The sequence below is a fragment of the Panulirus ornatus genome, chromosome 66 (genome assembly GCF_036320965.1).
Source record: "Panulirus ornatus isolate Po-2019 chromosome 66, ASM3632096v1, whole genome shotgun sequence".
NCBI lineage: Eukaryota > Metazoa > Arthropoda > Malacostraca > Decapoda > Palinuridae > Panulirus > Panulirus ornatus.
The window spans coordinates 15,360,641-15,385,777 of NC_092289.1; the positions used below are offsets into that span (position 1 = coordinate 15,360,641).

Below are 25,137 nucleotides of genomic sequence, written 5' to 3' on the forward strand. Positions count from 1 at the left end.
CTTGCCTCACATAATCTCAGATCTCCCAGCTCACTCTTTGATCTCTCTCTCTCTCTCTCTCTCTCTCTCTCTCTCTCTCTCTCTTTAATCTCTTATTAGACTCGTGGCGCAAAACATTGTTGCATTCCAAGAAAACAGGAGAGAGAGAGAGAGAGAGAGAGAGAGAGAGAGAGAGAGAGAGAGAGAGAGAGAGAGAGAGAGAGAGAGAGAGAGAGAGAGAGAGCAGAACTCTCGGAGCAAACACGCCAATTTTAGCCTAGCCTCCCTCCATGTTGCAGCTTTTGGGTCAGCGAGCGAGGCGTGTCGACCTTACTGATGACTTGGGCATGAGGCGGTCATCAGCCAGAGCTGCTGGGGTTTAAGGAGTCAAGCCGCGACCGCTGCCCCTCCCCACCTGACCAGCGTGCGGGCCTTTGGCTCCTCCACTATGTCGCTGGTGATGGTGGCGGTGGAGGACGCTGTCGCTGGTGATGGTGGCGGTGGAGGACGCTGTCCGCTGGCGCTACCTACTGGTGGTGGTAGTGGTGGTGGAGGAGGCTGTCGCTGGCGCTACCTACTGGTTGTGGTGGTGGTGGTGGAGGACGCTGTCCCTGGCGCTACCTACTAGTGATGGTGGCGGTGGAGGACGCTGTCGCTGGCGCTACCTACTGGTAGTGGTGGTGGAGGAGGCTGTCCGCTGGCGCTACCTACTGGTAGTGGTGGTGGAGGACGCTGTCCGCTGGCGCTACCTACTGGTGTTGGTGGTGGTGGTGGAGGACGCTGTCGCTGGCGCTACCTACTGGTGATGGTAGCGGTAGAGGACACTGTCGCTGACTCTACCTACTGGTGGTGGTGGTGGTGGAGGACGCTGTCCGCTGGCGCTACTTACTGGTGGTGGAGGACGCTGTCGCTGGCGGTACTGGTGGTGATTGGTGATGGTGTTGGAGGACGCCCAGCGGCCTGGCAGAAATGCAAGGGACACGACTGGTGTTTGTCTTACCTTTGGAGGAGAGGAGTAGTGCAGGGGGAAGCAGTGAGGTGTGACCCGTCATGGGAGGCAGACACGCTGCTGATGTGCTCTGGGCGTCGGGCCTCGCTGCACACGCCACACAACCCACCCCCCGTTGACGACTTGGCTACGTGTGCAAGCATGCATCCTCATACCCCCTCCTTCTCCCACGGAAAACATGCTTATAATATATATATTATCCCTGGGGATAGAGGAGAAAGAATACTTCCCACATATTCCCTGCGTGTCGTAGAAGGTGACTAAAAGGGGAGGGAGCGGGGGACTGGAAATCCTCCCCTCTCGTTTTCAATTTTCCAAAAGAAGGAACAGAGAAGGGGGTCAAGTGAGGATATTCCCTCTAAGGGTCAGATCTCTGTTCTTAACGCTACCTTGCTAACGCGGGAAATGGCGAATATGTATGAATGTAATATATATATATATATATATATATATATATATATATATATATATATATATATATATATATATATATATATATATTACGTATTATATCAGGATGGGGAGGGAGTTCTGCCTTTCTGTGTGTGTGTGTGTGTGTGTGTGTGTGTGTGTGTGTGTGTGTGTGTGTGTGTTAAGGTATATATATGCATTCAGTTTGTAAGTCAACTGTACTGTAGGTAATATATATGGGAAAGGGCTCTCTCTCTCTCTCTCTCTCTCTCTCTCTCTCTCTCTCTCTCTCTCTCTCTCTCTCTCTCTCTCTCTCTCTCTCTCTCTCTCGTTTGCTTGATCGGTTCGTCAGTTTGTGGTGTCGTTCGGAAGGCTGGGTCAACGGGGTCAGGCTAGCGTGATGTAAGGCCACCGGCAGGATGACCTGTGGATTGGGGTCAGTCACTCACCTAATTCATAATAATATAATATTGGGTCAGAAAAGTTCAGGAATATATATATATATATATATATATATATATATATATATATATATATATATATATATATATATATATATTTTTTTTTTTTTTTTTTTTTTCCAAAAGAGGGAACAGAGAAGGGGGCCAAGTGAGGATATTCCCTCAAAGGCCCAGTCCTCTGTTCTTAACGCTACCTCGCTATCGCGGGAAATGGCGAATAGTTTAAAAAAAAAAATATATATATATATATATATATATATATATATGTGTGTGTGTGTGTGTGTGTGTGTGTATGGCTTGGTCACATGGAGAGAATGAGTAAGGAAAGATTGACAAAGAGGATATATGTGTCAGAGGTGGAGGGAACGAGGAGAAGTGGGAGACCAAATTGGAGGTGGAAAGATGGAGTGAAAAAGATTTTGAGTGATCGGGACCTGAACATGCGTGAGGGTGAAAGGGGTGCATTGGAACGATGTGGTATACCGGAGTCGAGGTGCTGTCAATGGATTTAACCAGGGCATGTGAAGTGTCTGGGGTAAACCATGGAAAGTTTTGTGGGGCCTGGATGTGGAAAGGGAGCTGTGGCTTCGGTGCATTACACATGACAGCTAGAGATTGCGCGTGAACGAATGTGGCCTTGTCCTTTCTTAGCGCTACCTCGCGGGGGGTGGGGTGGGGGGGATGCTATTTCATCTGTGGCGGGGTGGCGACGGAAATGAATAAAGGCAACATATATGAATTATGTACATGTTTGTATATGTATATGCCTGTGTATATATATGTATGTATACGTTAAAATGCATAGGTATGTATATGTGCGTGTGTGGACGTGTATGTATATACATGTGTATGTGGGTGGGTTGGGCCATTCTTTCGTCTGTTTCCTTGCGCTGCCTCGCTAACGCGGGAGACAGCGACAAAGTATGATAAATGAAAATATGAATTATACTATCCCTGGGGATAGGGGAGAAAGAATACTTCCCACGTAGTTATGCGTGTCGTAGAAGGCGACTAAAAGGGAAGGGAGCGGGGGGCTGGAAATCCTCCCCTCTTTTTTTTTTTTTTTTTTAATTTTCCAAAAGAAGAAACAGAGAAGGGGGCTGGGTGAGGATATTCCCTCAAAGGCCCAGTCCTCTGTTCTTAACGCTACCTCGCTATCGCGGGAAATGGCGAATAGTATGGGAAAATATATATATATAGGGAGGTAAATGCAAGAGTTTTGGAAAGAGGGGCAAGTATGAAGTCTGTTGGGGATGAGAGAGCTTGGGAAGTGAGTCAGTTGTTGTTCGCTGATGATACAGCGCTGGTGGCTGATTCATGTGAGAAACTGCAGAAGCTGGTGACTGAGTTTGGTAAAGTGTGTGGAAGAAGAAAGTTAAGAGTAAATGTGAATAAGAGCAAGGTTATTAGGTACAGTAGGGTTGAGGGTCAAGTCAATTGGGAGGTGAGTTTGAATGGAGAAAAACTGGAGGAAGTGAAGTGTTTTAGATATCTGGGAGTGGATCTGGCAGCGGATGGAACCATGGAAGCGGAAGTGGATCATAGGGTGGGGGAGGGGGCAAAAATTCTGGGGGCCTTGAAGAATGTGTGGAAGTCGAGAACATTATCTCGGAAAGCAAAAATGGGTATGTTTGAAGGAATAGTGGTTCCAACAATGTTGTATGGTTGCGAGGCGTGGGCTATGGATAGAGTTGTGCGCAGGAGGATGGATGTGCTGGAAATGAGATGTTTGAGGACAATGTGTGGTGTGAGGTGGTTTGATCGAGTGAGTAACGTAAGGGTAAGAGAGATGTGTGGAAATAAAAAGAGCGTGGTTGAGAGAGCAGAAGAGGGTGTTTTGAAGTGGTTTGGGCACATGGAGAGAATGAGTGAGGAAAGATTGACCAAGAGGATATATGTGTCGGAGGTGGAGGGAACGAGGAGAAGAGGGAGACCAAATTGGAGGTGGAAAGATGGAGTGAAAAAGATTTTGTGTGATCGGGGCCTGAACATGCAGGAGGGTGAAAGGAGGGCAAGGAATAGAGTGAATTGGAGCGATGTGGTATACCAGGGTTGACGTGCTGTCAGTGGATTGAATCAAGGCATGTCAAGCGTCTGGGGTAAACCATGGAAAGCTGTGTAGGTATGTATATTTGCGTGTGTGGACGTATGTATATACATGTGTATGGGGGGGGTTGGGCCATTTCTTTCGTCTGTTTCCTTGCGCTACCTCGCAAACGCGGGAGACAGCGACAAAGTATAATAAAAAAAAAAAGAAAAATATATATATATATATATATATATATATATATATATATATATATATATATAATGAATGGACGAATAAGGACGGAGAACATGGATGAATGTTAAAAGACATTAGAATTGGTAGATGGCGTGAAGAAAATGATCAAATAACTCGTGGCCAAGGATAGCAGCCGGCCATGAATGAGTTATGTCGGGTCAAAGGTCACCCAGTCGGTGTTCGCGCCAACAGCTCGGAGGACCATTGGTTATGTATGAGTGGATGGTTAGTGTGACTGACAGTAGTGGTGGACAGGTGGATGGGTTTAGTGGTCGAGTGCTTGTGGACAGATGGGTGGGTTAGTGGTCGAGTGCTTGTGAACAGGTGGAGGGTTTAGTGGTCGAGTGGTTGTGGACAGGTGGAGGGTTTAGTGGTCGAGTGCTTGTGGACAAGTGGAGGGTTTAGTGGTCGAGTGCTTGTGGACAGGTGGATGGATTAGTGGTCTAGTACTTGTGGACAGGTGGGTGGGTTAGTGGTCGAGTGCTTGTGGACAGATGGGTGGGTTAGTGGTCTAGTGCTTGTGGACAGGTGGGTGGGTTAGTGGTCGAGTGCTTGTGGCCAGATGGGTGGGTTAGTGGTCGAGTGGTTGTGGACAGGTGGGTGGGCTCGTGGTTGATCGCTGGTGGACAGAGGGGTAGGTATGTTCAGGAATTCGGCTCAGCCAGGGGCAGAAACATACACTGATCATGGCCACCTTGGGCAAAAGGAAATGAGAGCGAGGGTGAGATAACTCCTATCTCCCTCGGTGCTCGTAGACATGAGTCTTAAAGGTATGAGATAGATTTTAAGAGAGGAAAAAAACACGAGAAAAAGATTTTCGCAACTTTTCTGTTGTAAAAAAGGAGAAATAAAGGTCATTGCTCGTGTTGCTGGTCTCCACAAAGGAACTTTGGGAAGTTAGCAGTCGGGCCCCCCACGCCTCTAGTTCAAGTCTTGGTGGTAAGGACAAACGCAGACAGCCCACGAGCGCTGATAGGGTAAGAAATGTATGAATTTTAGGGTTGGTGGATATGTGGGCGTTTGTTAATGTTGGCCGATAGATGGACAAGTGTCATTGTTCGTAGATAGATGGGCATGTAAGTATTAGAACTCTGGTAGATAGCTGGGTAAGTGATGAAGTGCTGATAGATTGGTTGGGGTAAGTGTTAAGGCTGCTGTAGGATAGATAGGAAAGTTAGGGCACCGGGGGATGGATGAGTTAGTTTTAATGTTGAGTAGGTGAGTAAGGGGTAGGTTACATTTTAATGAGTAAATGTTAAGTTTGGTAGACTGTGTGTATCCATGAGTGTTGGTGGTTGGATGGGTAACTGTCAAAGTGCTGGTGGGGCGGTGGGGTTTAGGTTAAGTCTTGCAGTGCTGGGGTGTCATGTTTCCCCGGTCAGGTTTCAGGTGCAACTCATCCAAGTAGTTAGCGTTGGTGCTTGGAGATAATTATATAAGTAGAGAGAGAGAGAGAGAGAGAGAGAGAGAGAGAGAGAGAGAGAGAGAGAGAGAGAGAGGTGGCGAAGACAGAAGGATGTTAAATTCATTTAAAAAAAAAATACAACTGCTGTTGCTTGATGTACAGCAAGGAGCAGCCAGCATCCATGGTCTGGGACACACAGGCATCTGTCTCTGCCTTTCCCCCTTAACTGCCTGTCTAACGTCATCAGAAGTTCAGGCGAGCCAGCGTCAAGACTTTTGTGGTACGTGGTTTAATTACAAATCTTTTAAAGCCGTACCGCGCAATATACGTCCTTACGTCAACGTGTTCTTTTTTTTTTCGTCATGCGAAACGTGATGAGGTGATGTGCCATTGTGTACAACAAATGCACTGTCGACGGAGCCTTCATTTATAACTACAGCGAACATCGCTGAGAGAAGACGCCGTGACATCGACAACACGCGACGACAAACGCGTCTCGCAGCGAAACACGCCAAAGACAAACCACGCGCAGGCAAAGGGGGAAGCGGCGTCATACGGTACGCGGCAAGGCACGGTCGCCCGTCCAACGGTCGTGTGTGTGTGTGTGTGTGTGTGGAGGGGGGCCCCGATGGGGGTGCGCTACAACTACAGTAAATACATCCGTTCCGCTCTGATGGAGGAGGAGGAGGAGGAGGAGGCGAAGAGTTGCATAGATGCACAGACCACAATACATACAGACGCCAAGGTCCAAGCGAGGTGGTCTGAGGCCGCTTATATTATAGTTTGTCGTTGGTGGAATATTCCAAGGTGCTGGGGATTGCTGGGCACGTACTTAACGCACCATGTTGTAGGGGCTAGGATCGGTCAGCAATTATTGCGATTCGTTCGTATGCACTTTATGAGTGTGTTCGATTAGTGACGGATTATTTTGCGACGGAATGTGTGGCCTATCCAATGGTCCAAGTTGTTGGTTATCGAATATGTATGTTAAGGAGATAGATAGATAGATAGATAGAGAGAGAGAGAGAGAGAGAGAGAGAGAGAGAGAGAGAGAGAGAGAGAGAGAGAGTACAATCACATCAACACGCAAGTATGTAAATCACTAAACTGTTTTGTTCCCGAAGTCAAACCACATGATAAGGAAAATAGGTCGGTCTTCTTGGCTGGCAATTCCTTCTTTCATGATAAAAACTTAAGATTCCAATTCATCAGTTTAATAAGAGTTAAGTCCTATTTTGTGAAATTGATAAGATGCTAAGATGCAGAGAAATCATAATGTTATTCAAAACGAGAATGTTAATCCCATGGCCTCAAAGCTCTAAGATGAGGGCTTTTAGATCGATCTTTAGCCTTTAACCTTTCCCATTTTGATCATAAAAACTCTGAGGTAAAAAAGAAAAAAAAAAAGAATAGATCTATAATGCATGAGTTATAGGTTTTAAGATGGCGCGAGGATATCGCTCTCTTAACAAGAATTTAATTCGCGGAACAACAGCACACGCTGGTAAAGAGCAGCTGCTCAACCACACACACACACACACGAAAATTGAGGTTGTTTAGTTGGCTGCTTTGTGTGCTAATTTCAGAATTCTTGCAGGTTATAGGAGTCAGATGCGTACAGACACTCACGCAGTGGGACGCGGACACACCCACAACAGTCGGGAGTAGCTATTTCGTTATGTAAATGCGTGATGACCGATTTCTAAATAGATCACATGGTCGCACTACATCCGCTCCGAATCCCAGTGCTTTTTCCTCTTCTTTCAGACTACGTGCGGTGTGCAAGGATCGCTCAGGGATGGTTTAAACCTGCGAGTGAACAAGTGTTAGCGAAGGGGGCCAGCAGATTCCTCTGAGCAAACAGCTGTTATATGGTTGGACGCACCACCGCTGCGAGGCGTCCAGACAATGAGGTTAGTCACACACACACACACACACACACACACTCACACACAACACTACCGTTTTCTATCTCAGGCTTGGGGTGGGGGCCTGCCCGGCCCAGCCCAGCCCGCCCCGGCCCGGCCCCGGCCCGGCTCGCCTCCCGCACCTCGCCATATGTTGAGGGGTGGTGCTGTAAAAGGGCTTTCTCGACAGGTCATTACTGGGGATTAGGAGGGACTGCGGCATCATTACCGAAATTATAATTTCATATGTGTGTGTGTGTGCGTGAGGTAGATTTAAAAGACTGAATTTTAACGGTAGACAGAGAGAAAAATAGAATGATGATGATGACACTCAACAGCACAAAGTTAAGGTTAAAACTTTGTTGGTGCGAGAGAAGCTGCAGTTTCTTTGAATCATATGATCCACAGCTGTAAACAATATATTGGTCGTGAAGTACAGATAAACATTATATTTGTTTTCTTCGTCGTAGAAGCGCCAAGGATAGTACCAGTTTCAGGAGACTCGTCTGGTCGAATCACCTTCAGACGATCATGACCACTGTCTTACAGATGGGACAAGCAACGCAAGCGGACAGACTCTCCCCCCATAACAAGGACCATGTTGCTCAACGCCGTCCCCCCCCCCCCCTTTTTTTTTGGTGGGAGGTGGCTGTGACTATTCAGTCCTTGGCTGGCCCGGCCCGGGTTCGGTTTAAACTGGGCGCCGGTACAGAAGCGGACTCCCGGGGGGAAACAAAAAACGGCACGTTTGGAGCACGATTTATTGACAAACCATGAACTTCGGAGAGTAATAGAGCCGACACGACGGTAGAAGGGTAGGCGAGCAACAAGTGCAACCGCGAACTCTCTCGCCCGACCAAACGTTCATCCCCAGCGGGATTCGAACCCGCGGCCTCTGGATTAGAAGTCCAGCGCGCTATCCACTGCGCCATGGGGACATATTTTAGAGGCGAGAGTGCCTCGCTTAAGTTCGACCAGTTTCGCGGTATTTTCTTCATTCTAAAACCCTTGTGAATGTATATATATATATATATATATATATATATATATATATATATATATATATATACTTAATCGACGTACGTACATACATGAGTATGTTTCATGTGATTTAAAGTATGGATTATACGAGTCGTGTGTTCTAAGTTTGGTAAGTTCGCTCCATAATGACAATATAAGTGAAGCCTCTCTTCTCGTGTGCGTTACTTAGATCGAAGCCCACCGCTCGCCAGGGCAACTGTTTGCAGCTGTTAAGGAAAGGTCACGAATCATATTGCAGTCTGTCTTTTTTTTACGTATTTCTTTTTTTTCTGAAGTGGTTTCAGTTCACGAATCTCTTCGGGGTGAAAATGTTACGGAGATGAAATCGTTCGTTAAGGGAAGCATTGGGAAGGAAGGTTAAGGTTGTGGTGAGGGAGGGAGGGTAATAGGGCGAGCCCCGAGGTATTGCATCAGCTTGCCGCCCGCTCGCTCGCTCCCGCCCGCGCCAGGCTTCCCCGTGGCCCACGCGGACCGACGACGCTGCCGCGCGCCGTTCAGTGTCGTGTGCTGCTGCCGCGCCCACCAAACGGGTTAACTTTTGATGATGTTTTAGTACAGGCGCTTCACCGTATTGTACCCGAGATTCTCATTTCTCTTGCGAATTAACTTCTGAATATTCAATATTTTCGTTTTTCATCCTTAATACTGCTCGCTCAGCATATATATATATATATATATATATATATATATATATATATATATATATATCAAAGAACAGAGTATAGCATTATGTTGAATTACCATCCCTATACTCCAAGACTCCTAGAGGAAAGTGTTCGGTACTTAGACCTGTCCGGAGCGGAGTTATGCTTAGGTCCTTCGCAGATGCAACAAGTAGAACATGTGTGTGTGTCTGCGGCCACATCCTGTGGGTAAGAGACGAGCCCGGTGTTCAGGACAGTTGTATTCAACCCCGTCAGCACGTCCGCATGACCCCTTGATTACGACGGTACATGTCCTTGAGCCTCACGGTACGTGCCCTTGGGGTATGGAGGTCTGGTCTTTGACCTGACTCACAAGGGTGAGGTCAGATAGTAGTGACATCAAAAAAGGGCCGTAAAGGCAGTGCTCAAGGGTTACGTACTGTTGTGGTCAAGGGTTACGTACCGTTATGCTCAAGGGTTGTGTGCCCTTGTGCTCAAGGATTACTTACCCTTGTGCTCAAGGATTGCGTACCGTTGTGCTCAAGGATTACATAACGTTGTGCTCAAGGACCACGTACCGTTGTGCTCAGGGGTTACGTACCGTTGTGCTCAAGGATTACTTACCGTTGTGCTCAAGGATTACTTACCGTTGTGCTCAAGGATTACATAACGTTGTGCTCAAGGACCACGTACCGTTGTGCTCAAGGGTTACGTAATCGTTGTAGTCAAGGATTATAATCACCCCGTCGAAGGAGTTTGTCCATGAATGTCACCAAGCCATTACCATTTAAGTGTACGGCCACCGGACGGTGTAGGAACATTATTACCTCACGAGCCTCTCTACCCTGGAGTCAGTAGGCCAGAGTCAGGGTGTTGGGGGGAGAGGAAAAAGTCTAGTTTTATCTGGGTATAATATATTCAAGTGGGGGAAAGGTCAGAAAGATATGGGTGTGCGCCAGAACGTCTTCGGGGAACTTAAAGGTCAGCTGAGTTCACTAAAACACACACACACACACACACACACACACACACACACACACACACACACACACACACACACACACGACACTCGTGTATATATATGTATTCCTTTCCTTGGCTCAGCTGTATATGTGACGTGGGTGAAGGAACATTTCCTATACAGTGTTCCGGAAAGACTACCTGAGGGTGTGGGAGATAGATGGACGAAAATGGTATTTGTCGTCCTCAGTGGGTCGTACGTACGTCCTCTGGGGTGTAGTATCGTCGTGCACAAGGGTCGTACGTACGTGCTCAAAGGGAAGCAAGGTCGTGCTCATTGGGTAGTATCATCGTGCTTAAGGGTCGTATTGTCGTTCTCAGTGTAGTATCGTGCTCAAGGGGTCGTGATTGCGACCACAAAAGTGTCGTCGTGCTCAAAGGGTCGTACCTACGTCCACAATGATATTTTTGTCGTACTCAAAGGGTCGTACCTACGTCCACATAGTGTCATATGCTCAAGGGGTCGTAGCTTCGTCCACATAGATGGTGTCGAATGCTCAAAGGGTCGTACCTTCGTCCACATAGATAGTATTGTATGCTCAAGGTGTCGTTCCTTCGAACACATAGAGTGTCATGCTCAAGGGGTCGTACCTACGTCCACATAGATAGTGTCGTAGTGCTCGATCGGTCGTACCTACGTCCACATAGATAGTGTCGTAGTGCTCGAGGGATCGTACCTTCGTCCACATAGTGTCTTATGCTCGAGGGGTCGTACCTTCGTCCACATAGATAGTGTCGTATGCTCGAGGGGTCGTACCTACGTCCACATAGATAGTGTCGTATGCTCGAGGAGTCGTACCTTCGTCCACATAGTTTCGTAGTTCTCAGGGGTAGTAGCACCGCGTCCTGCTCAGGAAGTTTAAGTGCTCATCGGACTGACCACGTTTCCCACAATTTCTCCTGTAGCGTCAATGAACTCGGCTTTAGCTTTAGTTTAAATGTATATGCCATAAAAATGATAAATTATACCCATCACGTTCCTCAATGGATTTCGTCCAGAACTTGCCCAAGTAAGGATGGAATATGCTCTCTTAGTAGCTCAGAGGATCAAATATGCTCTCAGTAGCTCAGAGGATCAGATATGCTCTCAGTAGCTCAGAGGATCAAATATGCTCTCAGTAGCTCAGTTGATCAAATATGCTCTCAGTAGCTCAGAGGATCAGATATGCTCTCAGTAGCTCAGAGGATCAGATATGCTCTCAGTAGCTCAGAGGATCAAATATGCTCTTAGTAGCTCAGAGGATCAGATATGCTCTCAGTAGCTCAGAGGATCAAATATGCTCTCAGTAGCTCAGAGGATCAAATATGCTCTCAGTAGCTCAGAGGATCAAATATGCTCTTAGTAGCTCAGAGGATCAGATATGCTCTCAGTAGCTCAGTTGATCAAATGTGCTCTCAGTAGCTCAGTTGATCAAATATGCTCTCAGTAGCTCAGAGGATCAAATATGCTCTCTAGCATATTGGATTAAATATGCTCTCAGTAGCTCAGAGGATCAGATATGCTTTCAGTAGCATAGTGAATCAAGTATACCTCTCTCTTCCTTATTGGATCGAGTATGCTCTCACAGTAACCTTGTGGATCAGATATGCTCTCAGTAGCATAGTGAATCAAGTATACCTCTCTCTTCCTTATTGGATCGAGTATGCTCTCACAGTAACCTTGTGGATCAGATATGCTCTCAGTAGCATAGTGGATCAAGTATACCTCTCTCTACCGTATTGGATCAAGTATGCTCTCACAGTAACCTTGTGGATCAGATATGCTCTCAGTGGCACAGTGGATCAAGCATACCTCTCTCCACCTTATTGGATCGAGTATGCTCTCACAGTAACCTTGTGGATCAGATATGCTCTCAGTAGCATAGTGAATCAAGTATACCTCTCTCCACCTTATTGGATCGAGTATGCTCTCACAGTAACCTTGTGGATCAGATATGCTCTCATAGGTTTAGTGGATCAAGTATACCTCTCTCTACCTTATTGGATCAGGTATGCTCTCACAGTAACCTTGTGGATCAAATATGCTCTCAGTGGCATAGTGGATCAAGTATACCTCCCTCGACCTTATTGGATCAAGTATGCTCCCGCAGTAACCTTGTGGATCAAATATGCTCTTATAGGTTTAGTCTCCCAGTGTCTCCGCTTCGTTTTCACAGGTTTTCTTCCCCTCCCGCCCTCTTGAGCTGAGGAGGTCCCAGCCAGGGCAGGCAGTGTTCGTGGGGCTGGGAATGTAGGCTTTGTGGGCGGGGAAGTGAAGGTGAGGGGAGGAGGGGTAGATATGTATGACGTCTGCTTGTTTAGCAACAGCGAGGAACGACTGAATGGGAGGAAGTGTGTGTGTGTGTGTGTGTGTCCACTGCCGCGCCTCCTCCTCCTCCTCCTCCTCCGTTGTCGCTGTGGTCTGTAGTAGCTGGACCTGTCGGTATCACTTGCCGTTTCTCAAGTATGTGTGTGTGTGTGTGTGTGTGTGTGTGGAATACGTGCCACTGGTTGGCGTTGCCCGTTTCAGTCATGCGACTGTATGGCGCTCGCCCTGTGGCTTCCGCCGTCGCCTGCTGCAGCCACCGCTGCTGCTACTTCTGCAGCAGCTGTTGTTGTTTGCCGGTGGAGTGGCAGCTGTTGCTGTTGCTGCTCCCGAGCCATTTGCTGCTGTGCCGGGTGCTGCTGTGGCGGTTGCGGTACAAATGATCTCAATTGCTGCACTTGCTGTGTCGTCTGGGTGCTGCCCTTATCACCTTGCGTGTGTGTGTGTGTGTGTGTGTGTGTGTGTGTGTGTGTGTGTGTGTGTGTGTGTGTAGAAGAGCATGTGTGAACACACGTGTGTACTTGGACACACACACACACACATCGGCCTCCAGACGATTAGCTCACTCGTGGTGCACATGATGCATTACATACGACACATATCCTTGGCGTCAGTGTAGATGAGGGGAACACACACACACCACACACACACACACACACACACGCGCGCGCACTGCCTGGGTCGCTTCCCTGGCCTAGCGTGCAGGGAGGGAGGGAGCCATCCGGCCGGGCCTTGGTGATATGATAATGATGGTACGTACGTACGTCCTCCGTCCTTGGAATTACTTGACGTGGTGGGGCTGGAGGTTGTCCTGCTCCTCTGCTCTCTGAGCTCACCACCCTGGTCACCACTACCCGTCACTACTCTCGCCTTACGTCACCACTAACCGTCAAAACCACCACCACCACTACCCCGGCCACCACTAACCATCACGACCATTGCACTGATTACCACTAACCTTCACCATTACCCCGGTTACCACTAGCCATCATCACCACCACCCTGGTCACCACTGACCATCACCACCACCACCATTCTGATCACCACTAACCATCACTACCAGTACTGTGGTCACTACTAACCATCACTACCAGTACTGTGGTCACTACTAACCATCACTACCAGTACTGTGGTCACCACTGACCATCACTACCAGTACTGTGGTCACCACTAACCATCACTACCAGTACTGTGGTCACCACTGACCATCACTACCAGTACTGTGGTCACCACTAACCATCACTACCATTACTGTGGTCACCACTAACCATCACTACCAGTACTGTGGTCACCACTGACCATCACTACCAGTACTGTGGTCACCACGAACCGTGTCTGCCTCGTCCCACCGTAAAGTGTGGACGAGGCTGATGACTTAGCAGTTCAGGAGACCGGCGCAGCGGGCCCTGGATTCTATCCCCAGGAGGCCGTCCAGCCCACAACCTGCCGTCGTCATGGGAGAAGAAACGTCCTGTGTATTGGACAAGGCGGGGAAAGTGCCCGGGGCTGAGTGGTGCTGGACCCACCGGGTACACTATACCAACCCAACCAACCAACCCACCCAGAGCCTCCTCCCTCCCTCCCTCTCTCCCTCACACTCACTCACACACCTCGTCTTCCTTACCTGTTCTCTCTCGTCCCGTCAGTCGAGTTTCCTCTCAGATTTGAGACTGTCTGGGGGAGGGGAAGGGGACATGAAGAGCTCTGAGGACAGCGCAAGAGGCCCGGGTGGGAGGTGGTTGTTGGGAGGCTCTGGTAGGAGGTGGCTAGTTCGCAGGAGCTGTGGTCCTACATAGGGAGGAAGAGGGAGGGGCAGAGAGAGGTCGCGGTAGGTGTGTGTAAGTCGAGTAGCTCCGACACCTCCCCAGCGAGCGTCGTGATGAGGTGGCGAGCAGTACGTTTCCGAGGGAGGCGCCACCTCCGCCTTCCAAGTCCCTCACTCACCCCAGAGATGGTAGGACCGTCGGTCCCTCCCTCGTGACCTGAAAGGGACTTGGAGGCCACCTGCCTGAGGGAAGTCACGCCCACGACTCTACCACGGATGATGTTTGGCGTCGAACGGCGGCTTTCGCGGTGGCTGCTACGTACTGGAGCTCCAAGAATACCCTGAAGAACCAACCGTTCGCCAGACCTGACCTGCCGTCAACCAGACCCGGACTGTAGTTATTCACATCCGCCTCACTTCCAACCACGTCCCAACCTCCAGTGGGTCCCCAACCAGGCTTCCAGCCGCCGCCGTAGCCCCGCACGCCGTCCAGCCCTACAGAGGTTCTCGATGTCCCTCTGGACTGTAAACGAAACTGGTAGGGACACCGTCATTGGCCATCGTAGAATTCCTCAAGCTCGCTCATAGTCTCCTCGTTCTCCGTAGACTCTAGACAATGAGACTCCCAGCGCCTGGACCCGTGAACGTGCACACCACTTAACTTTCGTGCTTCTCAGACTCCTCTGTGCCTCCCCGAGCCTGGTCCTCCTCTCCACCACTCAGACAAGGGTCTGCTGGAAAAGGTGCTGAAGAGAAAGGGGACGTTGGCTTATCATTATCCCTCAGTCCCTACTCTTACACCTCCCGTCAAAGGGGCCTGATCTAGTACAATGGATCTGGGGAGGATTTTCTGTAAGAAATGCTACTTTAACGCGATTTTTTTACACCACTTTTTATTGCCCTTTGTGGTTATAGCGCTTTCTGGTATTCATATTGTTTTCCTTCGCCAAAGAGGATCAGGAAATCCACTAAGGCATCTCAAGACAACCAGACAATGTTCCTTTTCGCTGAACACATCATCCCTCACAGATCGCCTTCGGCGTCACATGCACCTAAAACTATCTTGTTAAGGATGAAGCTACTGTTAAATTCCCGCCACCGTCGCCTCCTCCCACGTGGGGATCCCTCGTTCCTTGGGTTGCAGTTGGGCGCCACAGCTGCATTGGAGCCCATCCTAACCTCTATACAGCGCCAGAGGAACAGCCCCATAGTGAATATAAATAACTTAATATTATTGCCTGACGCTCACTCCCCTCATAGTAGCCCCAGTGTCTGTATTGTATAAATTTCTCTCAATTTTCATTGTTTTTTTTTATGTCATAGAACGAATATTTTGACCTCAAAATATCTTAAGAATTTGTTTTTATATATATTGAAACAGTGAAAATGTTGCTCTAGAATATATATTTTTTTTTACTTTTTTAGTTTTTTTGATTCTGATCGCTTCGGGTCAAGACATTGGAAATCAAGAGCTGAGTTTCTAAGATTTAACTGATTTGCGATTAAGAACCTGGAAAATATTGTGCTGGGCCAGTTGGGCCGAGAAGGGAGTTGAAGATGAACAGAGATAGATAGATATGCGTCATCTAGACGACGCAGGTCCTTGTGTCCATATAGACTGCAGATGGAAGACAAGTGAATACAAGACGCGAATGTTCTCACGGGTGGCAGATGCAAGATTTTGGTGATGATTACCGACCATCAAGTGTTGACGGGGAATGTGGGTTAGTCAGTGCTGTGGGACGTGACAAAGGACCCCACAGACTAGGGAGGAGACTGTAGGGGGTTCTGCAGGTACTGGAGGAGACTGCAGGGGGTTCTGCAGGTACTGGAGGAGACTGCTGGGGGTTCTGCACTTGCTGGAGGAGACTGTAGGAGATTCTGCAGGTACTGGAGGAGACTGCAGGGGGCTCTGGAGGAGACTGCAGAGGGTTCTGAAGGCGCTGGAGGAGACTGCAGGGGGTTCTGCAGGTACTGGAGGAGACTGCAGGGGGTTCTGCAGGTACTGGAGGAGACTGCTGGGGGTTCTATAGGTACTGGAGGAGACTGCTGGGGGTTCTTCAGGTACTGGAGGAGACTGCAGGGGGTTCTGCAGGTACTGGAGGAGACTGCTGGGGGTTCTATAGGTACTGGAGGAGACTGCAGGGGGTTCTGCAGGTACTGGAGGAGACTGCAGGGGGTTCTGCAGGTACTGGAGGAGACTGCTGGGGGTTCTATAGGTACTGGAGGAGACTGCTGGGGGTTCTATAGGTACTGGAGGAGACTGCTGGGGGTTCTTCAGGTACTGGAGGAGACTGCAGGGGGTTCTGCAGGTACTGGAGGAGACTGCAGAGGGTTCTGCAGGTACTGGAGGAGACTGCAAGGGGTTCTGCAGGTATTGGTTACAACAGTGGTCGTGAGGCACGTTGCCTCGGGGTTGCTATCGATGGTGTGATAGCGGCGGTGAGGAAGTGTCCTGAGCCGTGGCTCCACCCTGCCACCTCCCTCACTACACTGTCGCCGTCACCACAGCCAGCTGCCCTGGCTCCGTCACCACAGCCAGCTGGCCTGGCTCCGTCACCACAGCCAGCTGGCCTGGCTCCGTCACCACAGCCAGCTGCCCTGGCTCCGTCACCACAGCCAGCTGCCCTGGCTCCGTCACCACAGCCAGCTGCCCTGTCTCCGCCACCACAGCCAGCTGCCCTGGCTCCGTCACCACAGCCCTGACACCATCACCACCACAAACCCTACCACCATGGCCACCACAAACCCTGACACCATCACCACCACTTCCCTGATACCAACGCCACAACCCTGACAACCACCACCACCACAGCCCTGATACCAACGCCACAACCCTGACAACGATCACCACCACAGCCCTGACACCATCACTACCACAAACCCTACCACCATGGCCACCACAAACCCTGACACCATCAACACCACTACCCTGATACCAAGGCCACAACCCTGACAACCATCACCACCACTTCCCTGATACCAACGCCACAACCCTGACAACCATTACCACCACAGCCCTGACACCATCACCACCACAAACCCTACCACCATGGCCACCACAAACCCTGACACCATCAACACCACCATCACCACCACAACCCGATCACCACCACAACCTCACCACCACAACCCTGGCACCTGCACAACCTCACCACCATCACCACCACAACCTCACCACCACAACCCTGGTACCTGCACAACCTCACCACTACAACCCTATCACCACCACAACCTCACCACCATCACCACCACAACCCTGGCACCTGCACGAGCCGACAGGAGCTCCTCTGTTCGTGTGTGTTGACGTCAGCAGCGGCAGTGGGTCTGACACGCGCTGGGTGGAATGTCAGGAACGATGAGGTCAAGGGTCACACACACACACACACACACACACACACACACACTCCACTGACTTGATGCTGTCGCGCGTCATCCTCCAGGTTTCAGCGTGCAGCAGGAGCTGACGTCCTCCAGGTTTCAGCGTGCAGCAGGAGCTGACGTCCTCCAGGTCAGCGTGCAGCAGAAGTAGGCGTCCTCCAGGTCAGCGTGCAGCAGGAGCTGACGTCCTCCAGGTCAGCGTGCAGCAGGAGCTGACGTCCTCCAGGTCAGCGTGCAGCAGGAGCTGACGTCCTCCGGGTCAGCGTGCAGCAGTAGTAGGCGTCCTTCAGGTCAGCGTCCAGTAGGAACGCCAAGGTCGTCCTCCAGGTCAGCGTATACAGACAGGGCGGATAAGGTCGTCCTCCAGGCTGCAGGAATGTACGTCGTCGTTTCTGCCCATTGTGCAGCAGGAGGGGAGAGGAGGAGGAGGAGGAGGAGGCATCGTCCTGCAGCTCACCACCGTGCGTGCAGCTGGGACTGCTGCCGCACTTGGAGGACCCACGTGCAGCTCCGCCCCTCCACCAATCAGTGCCTGTGAATCACGGTCCAGCTTTTTTTGACTGAAGCACGACAGTGCGACCCCCTCCTGGCCACGACGGTACGACCCCCTGGCCATGACGGTACGACCCCCTGGCCACGACGGTATGACCCCTGGCCACGACGGTACGAACCCCTGAGCACGACAGTGCGACCCCTGGCCACGACGGTACGAACCCTGAGCACGACGGTACAACACCTGAGCACGACGGTACAACACCTGAGCATGACGGTACAATCACCTGAGCACGACGGCGCGACCCCTGGCCAGGACGGTTCGACCCCTAGCCATGGCGGTACGACCCCCTGAACACGACGGTGCGACCCCTGGCCACGACGGTACAACCCCCTGAGCTCGAAGGTACGACCACTGGCCACGAAGGTACGACCACTGAGCACAAAGGTACGACCCCCTGAGCACGATTGTGCGACACCTGAGCACGACGGTGCAACCCCTGAGCATGACGGTACGATCACCTGAGCACGACGGCGCGACCCTTGCCAGGTATGATGGCGTGCGACTTTTGTTCAAAACTTCAGTGGCCAACTCAGTGGCTGGCCAGGCCATCATACCTCAAGGTTCGTACCGTCGTAATCAAGGGTCGTACCGTCCGTCACACGCGAGAGTCGCACCGTTGTGCTCTTAGGTTCGCCCCGTCGCCTCTTAAGGTTCGTACCGTCGTGCTCGAGGTCCAGATCGCCGTGCTCGATGATTCGTACCGTCTCACTCAAAAGGTTTCACTTGCCATCCACGAGGGACGAGGAGTACCACCAAGAAACCATGTGCATGGCGGAACAGATGAATACACGCATCAAGACGTTTAGAAGAGGAACGGGAGGGAAAAAAAAATGAATCTAATCGACCCATGATGAACTGGATCTCATATCCGATGCTACAGTTCGAATGTTCCGGGAATTATCACATGAACGAGTCAGTCTTCTCAGGAGTGTTACAGACACAACACCGCCTGGGATATTGCTGTTATCAATGGAAGTATTGGCTGGGCCCTTGGGAGCGTGGCCGGATGGGGAGTTGTTTACGAAAGACGGTCGCGTTATCGGCATCCGGATCCGGTCTCGGACGTCCTAGATTGAGCGTGAACCTCCGTCACCCCTTTCCTCCGGAACCGGCTTTCTTAAATCCCCCCACCATCGAGCGATGATGTCCCCACCACCCTTCTGTCTTGCCGGTGGGATGAGGAGCCAGTTTGAGTCCTTTATCGCACACACACACACACACAGGTCCTCATGTCGCCCATCAATTGCAATTGTACACAGCGACTGTTCTGTGCTCGCCACCCACATATCGCCAGCTGTGTGCTCTCGGCCCAAACTGGCATAGATGCCATTCGTCTGTCTGTCCACTGAACTGAGGGAAATCCCATCGTTTTCGATCTTGTCACCTTCGCACTTTTCTGATTGCCCTTTGAACGTCTGCCGTGTCGTCACCAGGCCAAAGTTTCCTTCTGTCCGTTGTATCTCGAGTCTGTTGATATAGAGTCACTCCCCGTTATCATGTTTGTAGCTTTGTACCCAAAGGGATCATGACACTCTTGTTATATGTATGTCCTGTCTTTCCTTTGCTTTGTGATATGTCACTGCCATTGACGCTGCTCCTCCGCGATGAGAACGAGGAGGACCTCCCTTCCTGGGCCCGCTGTAGGACCCCCTTGTCACCCGCTGATCTCGATGTAGTGTACCCTCTTAATACGGTCAGTGCTTCACCTACCCTAAGCCAGAGGCTCTTCACCCATGTTATCATTAAAATGTTTTTATTTTTTCTTTTCAGCGGGAATTTACGAAACAATCGGGCTCGTTTGCGAAGAACAGTGTTACACGTGCGCTGGAATGTATGTGCCTCTTGGCAGGGTGTTTTGTCATCGCTAGAAAGATGCGCCCTTGTGAGAATGACGTGCCTCCGGATGGAGTGATTTCCCTCCTGTTAGAATGATGTACTCCATAGCTTAGATCTGATGATGTGCCCCCAGGTAGAATGCTGTGCCTCCTGGTCGAATGAAGTCCCTTCAGTCAGAATGTAAAGTACCCCCTAAACCCCCCCCCCCTCCCTCCCTTGCTGAAATGATGTGCCCCCCATGTAGATTGATGTACCTCTCCTGGTAGAATGGTGCTGCCTTGTGACCAGGACTTCAAACCGCAGCAGACCACTGGGTTCATTCGAGGCTATTTGTGACAGTGGTAGATATCAGAAGCTCCCAGATTAGTGTGGTAAATGTGAGAAGGGATATAGAAGATTCATAGACAGTGTGACCTGCAAGTCGTCAGTGTGACTGAAGGAGGCACAAATAATGTTATGTCGTAAATTTAGAAATATTGATCTGGTCTATTCTTAAACGTCTTTTGAAGGGAAAGTACTTCACCTCATGCGAGGTGGAAAAAAAAAAAGGATGTTGCCCACGAGTTTGTATCCATTACTACGAGTGAAAGACGATTCAAGTCTTAAGTAACTGGATTGATCAAGATTATCAAAGCCTTTGATGATTTCGAATACATGTGATAGATCGCCTTTTAGCCCTTAGATTCAAGTCGTTGAACCTGCTGGTTTCGCAAGACTTGTGTGTCAGCCTGGGAATCGTCTTGTTAACTCGGCCCTGCACTCTCTCGATTGTCTTACTTTTTTCTTTTCTTTTAGATAGGCTGACCAAAACTGAAGACGACCTGGGATCAGCTAATGAATTGGAAAGAGTGTGGATAATTTCCCTGGACATAAATTCGAAGAATTTTTTCGCACTCTTCACTGCTTCTGTGCATTGCTTACTTGATTGTAGGTCACCAGAGATTATTACGGCCAAATCTTTTTCCCCATTTGCGTTTTGCGCTTCAGCAGAATTTATACTGTAGCTTGCCTCTTTATTTTTGCCACCGATATGTAGGACTTTCCACTCATCGATATTGAAATCCATTTGCCACCTATGACCCCAGTCTATCATTTTGTCTATGAGAGTTTGAAGCTGCAGACATTCAAGTTCATTGGTAGGTGTATTTCCCAGCTTTGTATCATCAGTGAAAATCGATATCTTGCTACACAGCCCATCGTCAGTATCATTGATATGCACGAGAAAGAGAACCGGTCCCAAGACTGATCCTTGCGGCACTCCATTTGTTACGTCTAACCGCTCTTAAGGCTCGACCGTTGATCGCAACTCTTGTTTACGGAGAGTCATCCGCTTTCCTCACCACTGGAGTACCAACCCCATCAAGAACCATATGACTAATTTTTTTTCGGCAGTAACCTTCGGTGCGGAACCTCATCGAATGCTCGTTGAAACATCGAGGTAAATGACATTACGTGCTTTAACTTTCGTCATGTAATGTTGACGACGTAAAAAGAGATCAAGCGTATTTGTTAAATGTGTGATCGATGTCTTCGAACAACGCGCTGAGGGTCGTTCCTGAAGTGGTGGTCCTCGAAATGGCTTACAGTTCTATCTCGAATGATGGTTTCCATACGTTTCCCAAACTACAGACGTTAAGCTGATTGGACGATGATTTCCGGCCAATCACTAATTACGTTTTTTTTTCCATTTTTTTAGATATCGGTGTTACATTTGGAAACTTCCATTCATTTGGAACTTTTTTCCGTGGCAAGTGACTTAAGTGGAGAGGGCAGAGTCAAAGGCTTAACAACTCTCTTATCTTTCGCCTTTTTTCATTGCCTTGGGATAGAGCTTGTCAGGGTTTGCCGTTTTGTTTACTTTCATACCTTTTATTGCTTTTACTGAAGCTTTTCCAAGACACGTTTGTGTCGTTTTCATTGACCGCCTCACCCCAGGTTCGCTTGTCCAAAGCAATGCAGAAGATCATCAGAACTTGCATGTTTAAAATCGGGTCTATATTTTTTTTCTTTCTTTTTTCTTCTAGGCGAACATATTTTTATGAACTTGCCACCAGGCCAGTGTTTTGAAATTCGTGAGCTTAAATCAGACACGGCTGCCCGATAGTTGTTGCCTCATTGAACTGAATGACGACAGAGAATCAGATGACATTGTGTGCCTGAATGAATTAGTATACCTTATGATGATAAGGATGACGAGCCCTCCAAACCCACCGACCCACCTCCTCCCACGGGCTTGAGGGAGAGAAAAATAAATGGTGTTTCCAGAGACAGTGATGGTCCTCGGGGTCCTCGAGACATACCCCGCTTTTGGTCAAGATAGGGACAAGTCACAGCCTGGCTCAGTGACGCCATATATACCCCGTCATGATCCGTAGTCACTGTAGCTGGACACGTGAAGATCAACCGTGTTGGTCTATCTACCCAATGTGCTGAACGAGGCGTCCAAATATCCGAAATATATTTCGGATATTTGGAAATTATTTTGTGGTTTTCCCCCATCACCTAATTATACGCAGTAATGGAATTCCAGTCATGAATTATACACACTAGACGTGCCTTTCAACTGTGTAAATTAACTTCCTATTCATATATATATATATATATATATATATATATATATATATATATATATATATATATATAATTTTTTTTTTTTTTTTTTTTTTTCCCTATACATATTTGCTATTTCCCGCGTTAGCGAAGTAGCATGAAGAACAGAGGACTGAGCCTCAGAGGGAATATCCTCACTTGGCCCCCTTCTCTGTTCCTTATTTTGGAAAATTAGAAAAAAAAAAAAAAGCGGTAGGGGAGGATTTCCAGCCCCCCGCTCCCTCCCTTTTAGTCGCCTTCTACGACACGCAGGGAATACGTGGGAAGTATTCTTTCTCCCTTATCCTCAGGTATATATATATATATATATATATATATATATATATATATATATATATATATATATATATATATATATCGGTTGGTGTAACCAAATTCCAAGTGTTTGTGGTTACAACGCGAGTGAAAAGACGTCCTTTTGCCGAGGCTGTAAAGTTGACAACGAAGTCCACCCAACGAACAACTCGCTTCAAAGAAGTCCATCCCATCCCATCCCCTGCTGCTGAGTGTAGCGCAGTCTTGGAGAGGAGCTACACAAATGGTTGTCAGGTTACAACATAAGAGGCACGTTTGGTAGGGAGAAAAATGCCTGACTAAGCCTATTCTTCAGTGGTTAAGTAGAGTATGGTTAATTTGGCGTCTGTTATGGTTAATTTGGCGGCCGTTATGGTTAATTTGGCGGACGTATCAACTGCGTGAACGATTGAATTCGCCATTTAAAGTTGATTAAATGGCCGAGGTATTTACGGTGTATGATTATAACTGTCGCGGCGTTTGACGTTTGTGTGGGTATGTGTGTGTGTGGCATACATCATACCTCACATGCAATATGCTGGTGTGAGGCTCTCCCCTGTTGTCACCCTGTGTGGTCACACGTGTGCATGTTGAATAAACAATAGATAAATGAATAGATAGCGATTTATTTTATGCAAGCAGCCATTTGGCTACAAACACATAGCTAAGGTTTTGCAGATATTACGGCAGAACTGGGAGGTCTTGGTCGTTCCTAGTTAACTAATCATACGAGAGATGAAGATTAGGGTGAGCTGGACATGTCCACACTTTCACTTGGCATAAGATTGAGTAGGTACATTTAGATGGCCAGGTTGGCAGATTACAGGAGTGTTTACGGAGCAAATGATATGGTTTATACGTGATGAGTCTGAACATTAATAGAATAGTTACAGGAATATAGTAGTTGACATACCACACATTGCCTGATAAACAGAGAACTGAGGTGTTCACTTACATAGCTATGCACTTTGTTCATGGATTGGTTGTGAGGTTCACAATGGTAGGTATAGGGACTGTTCTTGTATCTGCCTTGTACGAGGTGGCGAACGGCGGTCCATGATGGACGGACGAAGGGAAGGGAGGGGGTCTCTGTGACGTGGGGGGAAGGACTGTCAGCCAAACTTCCGTATGAGCTGCCGGTGTGTTGGTCGGAGATGGTAGACAGTTCTGGGAGTCGAGGGCCTCTTGGTAGATGGTGTAGGAAAGGTCCCAGGGTGATCCTGCAGGCCCTCTTCTTAACTCTTTCTAGCTGGTCCCCCTGCGTGGCTATTACTGTGGAGGACCAGGCTGGCGGGGAGGCGTAGGTAAGCTCAGGTGGAATGAAGATGCTATAGACATTCCTAAGTACGTAACTGATGGGGATGCGTGGGAATTTCAGTCGGCGGAGGAGGTACAGATGGTATGAGGAAGACTTGGTGAATCGTAATGACATATGACTTTTCGAGTTTAAGCCATCGCCTGGTGGGACACCAAGAGGTTTGAAGTCTCCAACAATCCCGGAGGATGTCAGGGGCCAGGAAAGTGTCAGCGCCTGGGTTGATATGCACCATTCCAGTCTTGGTGTGGTTGAAGGTGACTTCGTTGGCGCCGTCGTCCACTCCTGAAGGTTGTTGGTGATGTCCTGAAGGGCACTGAAGCCAGGAGGAGAGTTGGTGATGATAGTGATGCCAAAGGTGGTGTGGTCTACGTGGTTCCAGCAGCGGGTTGTGTCCGTATGATGTTATGACTGGAGGGGTGACGTGTGTGTGTGTGTGTTTGAGCACCAGTGGTGCTGTAGGTGTCAGGTGATGTGCGCATCACCCCAGTCTCTTGATGATTGATAGTGTGGAGGGTTAAGAGAGTGTGGGTAGTGGGTCTTGTGGGTCTCAAAGATGGGTGGGATGTTGTGGGGGGAGAATGGTGTGGGATGCATAGGGCAGTGTGAAGCTGCTTCGCTCTATAAATCAAGAGTGCTCATCGAGGGACAGTGACACCCTTCATTAATTCGATGATCAATGTATAAAAAACTAATTGACGAACGTCAGTATATATAGTGATTGGCCTGAGGGGGGAATAATCCACCCCCCAACCGCCCTCAACGAAGAGTGAGACACTAACCCTTTGACACTAACCCTTTAAGGTTTCGAATCCATCCTGCTTCAGGTTGCATATTTAAACACCCACTTTTGAAGCAGCAGGGTGAGTCCTGTCACCGTCACCACGCACGACACCTGAACCCAGTCAGTTCGA

General features: G+C 48.9%; 1 long non-coding RNA gene and 1 other non-coding gene across 2 annotated transcripts in view; one reads left to right on the forward strand and one right to left on the reverse strand.

Annotated features, from left to right (window-relative positions):
* LOC139746753 (uncharacterized) overlaps nt 1-25,137 on the forward strand; it is a 279,420-nt gene that overhangs the window by 55,475 nt on the left and 198,808 nt on the right. The window contains exon 2 of the long non-coding RNA XR_011712219.1: nt 7,317-7,462. This is a non-coding gene — a long non-coding RNA (uncharacterized lncRNA). The remainder of the gene's footprint in view (nt 1-7,316; nt 7,463-25,137) is intronic.
* TRNAR-UCU (transfer RNA arginine (anticodon UCU)) lies at nt 8,322-8,394 on the reverse strand. The gene has a single exon. It is a non-coding gene; the product is annotated as a tRNA-Arg (tRNA).